The 10,886-nt window shown below is 36.3% G+C and overlaps 2 pseudogenes; one reads left to right on the top strand and one right to left on the bottom strand.

The window, feature by feature from the left end:
* On the bottom strand, positions 1–1,200 carry LOC120190586 (annotated as a pseudogene).
* Positions 1,201–4,662: 3,462 nt separating this feature from the next.
* On the top strand, positions 4,663–10,254 carry LOC120190585 (annotated as a pseudogene).
* Positions 10,255–10,886: the final 632 nt, after the last annotated feature.

Here is a 10,886-nt window from a genome sequence, read left to right as displayed (position 1 = left end):
CTAGGGATAAAGCTCAATCGAAGATCTTATACCAAGTATAGGAATAAATTTATAATCACTTAAACCAGCAGCCACAAACAACTTAGTCCATTCTTCCTCTTGTCTCTCTTTTCCTGTCGACAACGCCATCATCAGCATGTCAAACAAGACTTGTGTTTCGGTCAGGTTCCAGGCTTCATCATTCACTTCTCCATTATTCTTCAATACCATGTCTAATTAATAGCCTTCCCTCTCTGCTCCTCTCGATTGAATTGTTTCTTTACAATGCTAAGAATCTTCAAGCATTAATCGTTGTTCGAGTCGTGCAATATCGATTGTTTAATCAACTCAAAAGTATAATTCACTCAGCTAAAATGCATAAAAAAGAGATTACTGATAAAAGAAAAAGTAAAAACCTTCCATAAAATAGCATCTGCGGCTGGAACTTGCTCAAACATGTCGCCTCCAACATATCTCAAGTTCCCACTGCCTTGGCGGCCAGCGACAACATGAGGAAGATCAAACACAGTGCAGTTCAAGCGTGGAAATTCATCAGCAATGGCCTTCCCCAATGTTCCTGTGCCACCCCCAACATCCACCAAGGAATTCAGCCCCTCAAACACCCCCTTACACTTGTCAATCAGAACACTATTAGCAAATCGAGAATCACTAGACATGCCTTCATTAAACAAATTGTTTAGTTGCGGATCATGTCTACAATAGTCCCACAATATCTTCCCATGCGCGGTTTCGAATGAGTTATGATCATTATTTGAGAACCAGGCCCCTAGAAAATGCCAAGGCACTGTCATAATAGGATCCAATGCTAATTTAAGATGAGGTGTTACGCATAAGGGATTATCGTTGAGCAGGAGACGAGAAGCATTGGTAAGAACATAACCATCTTCTTGGACATCATCGCCTAGCTTTTGACGTGCAAAGAAGCCCGAGCGAACTAAAATACGAATGAGCCGGTAGATGTTGCATGCTTTTGTAGGGTTTAGCGTCGGTAGTGCCGCGACCAACTGGATAATGTTATCGGATTGCCATGGTTTTGAATGATATCAGGGATGCCTAAATCAATTGCACATTTTAGAGACATGGAGCGTATGTAGCTGAACACGTGGTTCCAAACGTGAGCTTGAAGTAGCTCATTAACATGCTCCTCACTGGTATTGACCATATCCATCTTATAATCAACTGATTGAGAAAATATGTAATAAAAAATAAACATAAAACAGAATAGCACTGAAACATGTTTCCTTATATACTCCTGTTTTGGTATGAAAGCTGAATATTACTTAAATATGTTGTCATTTATAGTCCATAAAACAGGCATATGGACGGTGACGGTCATTAACATATGCGTGAGTTGGCGTCTTGAAACAATTTACACAATAGATAATTAAGGTATGGCTTTATTTAGGGAGTCAAGAAAGAAAAGAGAGAAAAAAGTCCCGGTGATAACTTGAGAAATACAGAAGACAACCTTATTTACACTTTGGAGGCAGTCAGAAAAAAGAAAGAGCGTGGAGGTGCGGCAAAACTGTGAAATATATAATGTGGGTCCGCTTCTAATGTTTAGTGGTGTACTTTTTTATCTTATTCCATTCACAATCTTTCGTACCCAAAAAGCAAAAGTTTTTTCAGATAACCAATCATCAATTTCTTATTTTAGTATTATATTTTAATAAACTTATTTATTTGATATTATAACATTAATATCATGATTATTTTCTTCAACCCTTTGGGTTTTTGCTCAGACATGGGTTAGACACCCCACATGCGAATTTCATCTCTAAGTGAGCCATTATTCGCTAATTGGTCTTTCGAGTTCTCTTAATCTTCAATTCAATCCTCTAGCTTCATCAAATCTTTTGATTGGGTCCTCTTCGAATGTACAAGACATACACAAAAGGAGGAGTAAAACTCGATAGTACGTAGAAAACGACCCAGAATTATATCGCTTCCTCTTTAGGTTAAGGTGCTCACAATACTACTTGTATTGATTTCTTGCCTATAATATACATATTGTTTGTGTTGTTATCTACTTTCCATTATTCATTCATTCTTTTTTTCTTTCCTATTTTTGGAATAATTAAATTATTAATCATATTTATCTACATTGCTAGCTAAGCGGCTTAATATAGCATTGAGGTAATCAATTAATAAATAACTTTTGTCTTCTATATTAAATTCGTGCTTCATCACTATTTATTCTTTTAATTTTCTTTTTGATTTTGGAAATGAAAATGATGCCTTAACTCGTAAATCCATATTCCTTAGAGCATAATTTTATGACAAAAGCGTGTAATAAAACCGCCATGGAAAAAACACAGTTTGCTTATGATGCATACCAAGAAAATTATTGGCCATAGGTTTGAAAATCATGCTTCGTTTCACATCATTCTTAATCATAACCCTAGGTAGTGACCCAATCAGATTAAATGCAAGTTCATCATCATCATCATCATCATCAAGAGGATCTGATTTGTTGGAAGCGTTATTATCATCTTAAATACTTATTGTGTTTTTAGATGCAATGCAACCCCTTGCATGGTAATTGTTCAAATAATGAGACTTCATGAAGACAAAAGGATAGTAATATATATGTGATAATTGCGTAGGTGGAGACTGACATATTACCATTTGCCATAAAGAAAAAAATAACATTACTTTTATTTGAAGTTATTGTTAATTCAATTCCGTATTGGAACAAGAAGTTGGCATGTAATTTTCTCAGGAATGGAGAATTGAACGTATTTTGAAGAAATTACGATAAATTGGAAGAAAAAGTTGCACGTGACTGAGCAATAAGAAAGAAAAGGCCCACGGCATGTCGTTGTTCCAATTTTATAACAGAGCAAGCATGTCCACGACTCTTCTATTTTTGTCAGTTTTATCCTTCCATCGCTGGCGTCCATTTCTCACTTCGTCTACGTACTTTTGTTTTCCAAGCGTATGATGACATTTATGCAATTACCTTATGTCCTTATCATTCGTATTCCTCAATCCAAAATTATATTAATGACAAACAAGAGTTCTTCAAATCTTAACACTCAAATTTTGTTTTTACGTTATTTTCCGCTCTGTTACTAATCGTTTCGATAATTGATCTTTATTGTTAACCATGTATTTGTTTAATAGTAAGGTTGAGTTCTATAAAAGTTTAAAATTTTATGATTGGGTTTCATTATAAATAAAACATTGAAAGTATTTAAGAGCTATTGTTGTTCTTAGAGGTTATGGATTCGAGCATCAGCAGCTGCAAAGATGATTGAACGTTCATTGTCAAATAGTTAGGAGTTTTTAGAAATTGTAATCACCTTTAGCTTAATAAAAAAAAATAAAGATAAATTTTATTTTTATTAATATTCCTTTCAAAAAAACATTTTATTAATATTTTTAAATTTTATTTATTTGTTTAATAGTAATTGATCTTTATTTTATCTTAAAACTCAAATTTATGCTTGAGTTTCATTATAAATAAAACATTAAAAATAAATTGATTTTTAAAGCTCGCTTTAATTAAAAATTTAATAATCGTTAAATTAATAATCATAATATAAACCAACTAATTACTTCAGTTTGGTTATAAAATTTCAATAAAAATCCTACCAAAAAATCTCACTTAATTCAATATGTATTTGAATAAATTGATTTGTCCAATTAAACTAAAATCAATTAAATCGGTTGACTCAATTTTGTCGGCTTTATTCAATTACATCCGAGAATATTCACCCTATGAAATACAAGGATAGCCTTCTTTTTTGAAAGATAAATAAACCATTGTTAGCTGTCAAGATTAGTGAGGCTTTATTTTCTTGGATCCTGAACAGAATTATTAGGCAAAGTTAACCCGTTTATAGTGTACCCCTACTCTAACGCCAAAATTCTAGAGTAGCATTTAATCAAAACCTGCACTCCAAAACTAACTGTTATACACCTAACATCATAATTTCTCACGATTTATTAATATATTTTTATGTGTTATATATTTTTTTAAAAGTATTTTTTATTGGTTAAAATTTTATTAATCAATTGATAATATAAATTATATAGATATAACTATTTGAATTTAAAATCTTTAAAAAAATATTTTTATCATTAAAACTATTTGAGAATGAGTTACACCAACGTTACCAACAATCAATTGGTTTAGTGAGATCAACACTATGTTTCTTAAGTAAGGTCTGGGTTCAAATTCTGACATTTGAGAATGAAGCAAACTGTGTTGTAAGGGTCGTCTTCGCCTCTACAGTATCCGATCTGAATTAATCGGTCAATAGATTAATTAAAAAAAATACACACCAACATTAAATTAGATGTGCCAAAAGCATAGAAACTGAAACGTTAGCGGTGGGAGATGTGATGATACATGGCAACGGATGGTGCGACGGAGCACGGTAGCAGACAAGTCTTTATGAATGCTCATGAGCTGGAGTGACGGTGGTCCAGCGAGAGCGAGAGTCGTGAGTCGTGACACATACAAAACACAAAAACACAAACACAACTTTCCAACCATCGTGTCCAGCTAAGCCGTTGCTTCTACCCAAAGAGTACAGGCTCTCTTGTCATTGTTTACTTTCATTATGGGTAATTTCGTCCAATCGGTTTCAGTTTTGGTCCCAAATTATCTACAAGACCGAGTCTAAAAACACGAATAAAAACCGGTTTCAACCACTACTGCACCACTTCCACCGTCTTCCTCTTCTTCCATCGCCATTGCCATTTGCCACCATTTATTTCTCTTTCTCATAACGTTAACATTAACATTGAAAATAAAGAAGAAGAAAATGCATAGATTTGGATCTTAAATCTTTAAACGGCGAGACAACTCTTTTTGCAAATTCAATTTCCCTGTCGAAAGCTGAATTTCTCAAGCTAGCTCTTGTTTATGTAATAACGCGAGTTGAAGCTTTGTTTTCTTGTTTTTTTCATTCCTTTGATTGGTTTCTTTTGTTTAACTGGGAATTTTGGTGGTTCCTGCAGAATCGAGTGAGTGGAAATTTGAATCTGTTTCTTTTTTGTTTTAACTTCTGCACTAAGTTTGTTTCTGGCTGGAAAACAGTTGTCGGTTTAATACAGAGTAAATTGTTTCCTTTGAGATTGATTTTTTATCCTTTTTTTTGGGTGAAGTTTAAAGTTATCAGATTTCTTCCATTTCAAGCCTTTTATATTCTGTTTCTCTTCAGTTTTTATTTGTTAATTTAACTTCATTTCTCAGTCCAGTTCCAAACTTTGATCACTCTTTTCCCAGCTTCAGTCCTTTAAATCCAAATGCATTAAGTAAATTCCTTTTCTTTTACAGTTTTCAATCAAAATCTATCTCGTTTTTATCAATATGAAACCACGTTTTGGCTCTAAAATCTGTATCTCTTTGATTAAATCTTTTGCATTTGATGGAATGTAGCCATTGACGAACATGGTTGGCTTGAATATGCCTTCTCATTTGATTCAGTTACAACTCTGGAAACACTGACGATCCTACTTGTTTCAAGCTTTCATCCCAAAGCATTGGCTTTAAATTTACATATAAGGTATTGATGTGACTCGATTCGTTTATTCTATCACCTTTTCTCTTTGTTTTTGCTGTTTTTTTTAGTTCCAAACCACTGCGAATTCGCACTTTTTCTCATGCTGTGTAGTTCGACCTGATTTGATAATTTTCAAAGTTGCAAGATTTTTTTTGTTATTTCCCCTGGCGTTATGTTCTGTTTGGCGGCTGAGAAAATGTAGAATGAAAGAGAAGGTGCTTTTGGTTTTTGACAGCTGTGTTATTATCTGAATTTATCAAAGTGAACTCCACCTCACTAGAATCACAACCTGAACCAGCAAAATAAATTAAATGCGAATAGATAATTACTTCATGGTGATAATCAATTAAATTCTTTCTTTCTCTCTTCCTGTGGATTTCTAACACTTGGAATTATTTTCCCGCGTGTTGTCCAGACTGAATACGTGAGGCAATTAGCTGTCACCGGACGTTGTTTCTGTTTACGGTATTTGAATGTGCCTTTAAGGAAATTGAATATGCTTCAACAGTTGCTTCCATTTCGATCCGGAAACCCATCCAAGATTAGTATTCCTAACATGACCCAAATTAAGTGGCTGCAATACGTAGCCTTTAGTAATATGCTATGGGTTTTAGGTCAGAGAAAGACTGCGATGTCTCTACAACCGCTTAACTTTGTCTTAAGATGTAAATGTCTGGGTTTGCTTTGTATATTTTTCTTCAACTGATTATACGGTCGTCTTCCCTCGGTGTATAAAGGAAATTTAAGCAATGGACCGCCGTTGGCCTTGGAAGAAAAAATCAACTGATAAAGCCACCGCCACTACTTTATCTCCAGCTGCGTCTCAAGGCGATCAGGTTAGGTAAACAGTTGCTTGGAGCAGAGATTTGGATCTGCTTATATTTAACTGTTGAGTTATTTTATCTGATATCAATTTTGTGGTGTTTTTAACAGGATACCTTGAAAAAAGCAAAGTACGTTCAAATTTCAGTAGAATCATATGCGCGCCTTACTGGCTTGGAGAATCAAGTGAAAACATACGAGGAACAAATCGAGGCGTTGGAGAATGAGATAAATGATTTGAATGAAAAGCTTTCTGCGGCCAATTCAGAGATTACTGCCAAGGAAGACCTGGTGAAACAGCACAACAAAGTTGCAGAAGAAGCTGTCTCGGGTTAGTATACTATATGCTCAAACGGTCTACGTTTAATATTCTAATGTAAGACTACGGTCACTCTGATTAATCCCGAGTTTTTTTCCCGACCTGTGGTGCTGGTTTTGCTGTAGGTTGGGAAAAGGCTGAAGCAGAGTCCTTGGCATTGAAAAACAGTCTGGAATCGGTTACCCTTTCGAAGCTCACTGCTGAAGATAAGGCATCACATTTGGATGATGCTCTTAAAGAGTGCATGTGGCAAATCCGAATTCTGAAGGAAGAACACGAACAGGAGTTGCAAGATGTGGTAATTAGCAAAAACAACAAGTGCGAGAAGATTAAGCTTGAGCTTGAAGCTAAATTAGCTAATTTAGACCAAGAGCTCCTCAAGTCTGAAGCTGACAATGATGCGATTTTGCGGTCTTTGCAAGAACGTTCTAACATGGTGATCAAGATTAGTGAAGAAAAATCACGAGCTGAGGCTGAGATTGAGCGTTTGAAGGGTAACATTGAATCATGCGAAAGGGAAATAAATTCGCTCAAGTATGAGATTCATGTTCTTTCCAAAGAGCTAGAAATTCGAAATGAAGAAAAGAATATGAGCATGAGATCTGCAGAAGCAGCTAACAAGCAGCATATGGAGGGTGTAAAAAAGATAGCAAAGCTAGAAGCAGAGTGCCAAAGGCTGCGTGGTCTTGTGCGGAAAAAGTTGCCAGGCCCTGCTGCACTTGCCCAAATGAAGCTAGAGGTTGAGAGTTTTGGATGGGATTACAGAGATACTCGATTCAAGAGGTCTCCTTCCCGGGCTTCTGCTCCACACCTGTCCACTGTGACAGATTTTTCCATTGACAATGCACAAAAATCCCATCAAGAGCATGAGTTTTTGCGGATCGTTTATTGGCAATGGAGGAAGAAACAAAGATGCTGAAAGAAGGTTTGGCAATACGTAACGGTGAACTACTAGCTTCTAGGAATCTGTGCGCGAAGACATCTAGCAAGCTCCAAACTTTAGAAGCACAACTTGCCATCAGCAACCAACAAAGAAGTCCCTCAAAAGCAATTGTCCATATCCCTACAGAAGTTTACTCGAGCCTGACCGCTAGCAATCCACCAAGTATGACTTCTTTGTCTGAAGATGGAAATGATGATGACAGAAGCTGTTCCCAGACATCAGCTATAGCTTTGATATCTGGACTCTCCCAATTCAAGAAAGAAAATAGCACTGAAAAGTCAAACAAACCTGAGAATGCGATGCGCCTGGACATTATGCACGATTTTCTTGAGATGGAGAAGTTGGCCTGTTCTTCAAATGATCCAACTGCAAATGGTGCAATCATTATTTCAGGGTGTACCAATGATAAGATATCTGAAACTGTTAAGAGCGATGCTTCAGGAGAGACTTTTTGCAAGGAACACCATTCTGAAAAGCAGCATGATCTATCACCAACAGAAAATCACATATCAGACGCAGATAATTTGTCTGTCACGAAGCTTCGAGCAAGGCTCTTAATGGTGCTTCAGTCAACGTCTAGAGATGTTGGTATGCATAAAATTCTGGAGGACATCAAACAGGCTGTGCAGGACGCAAGCGAAAACCTAAGCCAGCATTCTATCAATGGTGTCTATGAGGAAGTGCATGCCTCTGTTGGCACATGCAATGGGCAAGCCTATTCTGGAGGTGGTAGCTTAACTGAAGAGAAAAAAATTCCCATGTCCCCAGGTGATAAGGTGATTTCTGAAACTGTGCGTAAAGAACTAGCTACTGCACTTTCTCATATCCATGACTTTGTACGGTCCTTGGAAAAAGAAGCAATGGCAGTTGATGACATATCTTCTGACGGCAAGGGATTAAGCTACATAATTGATGAGTTCTTGGTCACCTACAATAAAGTCTTGTGCAGCACTGTGAATTTGGATGATTTTGTTTTTGATCTTTCTGCTGTTTTAGCCAAAGCCAGTGAACTAAGATTCAATGTGCTTGGCTACAAGGGTAATGAAGAAAAAATCAGTAGTCCTTATTGCATAGATAAGGTTGCTTTACCAGAGAACAAGGTAACACAAAACGATTCATTACGCGGGAGCTATCAAAATGGCAATGCCAGCTTTTCAAATCCAACTTCCAATCCTGAGGTTCCTGATGATGGAAACATGGTCTCAGAATATCAACCAAAACAATCAAGCGAATTCTCTTCAGAAGAGTTCAGGGAATTGAAGTCCAAATTACATGAAACCGAGCAGCTTCTATCAGAAGCTAAATCTCAATTGGTTTGTGCTCGAAGGTCAAACAGCTTGGCTGAGACACAACTCAAGTGCATGACAGAGTCTTATAGAGCATTAGAAACACGTGCAAATGAGTTAGAGACCGAAGTGAACCTTCTCCAGGTAAAAATAGAAACTCTGGAAAACGAGCTTCAAGATGAAAAGAGAAGCCATCATGATGCTTTTGCCAGATGTAAAGAGCTAGAAGAGCAATTGCAAAGGTAAGCATTGAATTCTTTTTTGTACAATATAGAGTTACTACCAAATATTGTTGCGTGACTCTATGTTCTAATTTATTTACTGAAAATTATGACTAACAAAACTCTTTTCCATCACTTTTAGGAATGACAACTGTTCTGTATGTTCTTCAGCAGCAGATAATGACCTCAAGAGCAAGCAGGTGAGGCTATATTTCATCATGTGTTTCTCAAAACCGGTCTTCCGATACCTACTAAGAAATTTAATATTACTGTTTAAAATGCCAAATACTCCTGCATGACAGTGGCATACTTTACACTGTCCCTATCAGAGGTATTTTCCTGGAAAAAAAAGTAGCTATGGAGAGATTTTCTAGAGCTTAATTCACACGAATTTGAAAATTTTAGATAAAGCTTATTTCATTTCTATTATGTTTCAGAGTCATGCTGTTATTGAAACTTAATTTGCTGCTTTAGTACAAGTCATTCTTCCTCTTTTCAAGTTCTAATTTTCTTCCACAGGAGAAAGAACTAGCAAAGAAACTAGCTGAATGTCAAGAAACCATATTCCTTCTCGGCAAACAATTGAAAGCTTTCCATCCTCAGACAGATATAACGGGATCACCATACAATGAGAGGAGCCGAAACTATGATCCCGGAACCAGCGGCATCTACTTGCAGGATCTATTTCAGACAAAGATAGACAGTGTTGCTGCTGCTTGTGGCATTGGGAGCAGAACTGGTGCAGAGTCTCCCATGGAGTCATTTAACATACCATGCAGCCCATCTGATACTGAACCAAACCCTTTGAGATCACCCATCAATTCAAAACCCAGGTCTACAATGTCGAGCTCTTCATCTTCTTCTTCTTCTACCCCAGCCCCGGAGAAACATTCACGTGGCTTTAGCAGATTCTTTTCCTCCAAAGGGAAGAATGATCATTAAGCCTGCGAATTATTGGCATTATAACTGAAATCGTTTCTTAGGTTCACGTCAAAGTAGCATTATAACTAATGACTATATATGGTATCAATATCTGTTATTATTAGTGATTTTCATTTACTCGCTTCAATTTCTGTATGTAGTTTTGTCCTTTGGATGTGCCATATCTATAGTTGTAAGGTGTTTATAAAACGATTATATTTAAATACTCGTTCGTTATCTTTTCAAGCAACAAAAGAGCTAAAAGAAGAGAAGCATATAATTTTTGCTCTAAATTGTGCCCTCATCGACAGAGTGACTGACCATTTTTTTCATTATTACCCTATCTTCCAGCAAAGTATATGAAGTTTTTGTCGAAAATGGTTATGACAGAATTAATATGCAGGTTAATGAGCTTTATTGCGAACCCAAAAGTCTCGGATCATCAATGGATGAGAAAGGGAGAACTGAGAAATTCAGGCTGATTCAAGCAGGCCCAAAGCTGTATTTCTCTGCTCTGTTACAGACAGCGAAACAGAGACCAATGGGCATAGGCAACTTGCACTGTCCTATAAAATAAAACAGAGAAAATCAAGAGTGCAACCAACAAGTATATATTCAAACTTGTTTTGGTTTTTGATTGCTTTCATTTAATTTTATTAACTGCATTGTTAATTATTAGAAATTTGATCCGGCAATGTATATATATATATATATATATCTGCTTGTTTTCAATCTTTGAGCTGTTAATTAGAAGTTAGAACACTCCAATCCCAAAAGACAGCAACCCCAATAGATTTGACGAATCAACGAACAATAATTGATTTTGAAGTGTAATCATTGTTTTCTGAATGCATGATA

The sequence above is a fragment of the Hibiscus syriacus genome, unplaced genomic scaffold (assembly GCF_006381635.1).
Source record: "Hibiscus syriacus cultivar Baekdansim isolate YM2019G1 unplaced genomic scaffold, ASM638163v2 tig00116962_pilon, whole genome shotgun sequence".
Lineage (NCBI taxonomy): Eukaryota > Viridiplantae > Streptophyta > Magnoliopsida > Malvales > Malvaceae > Hibiscus > Hibiscus syriacus.
Note: the sequence above shows the minus strand (reverse complement) of the source record. Positions and strands in the feature narration are given on the sequence as shown.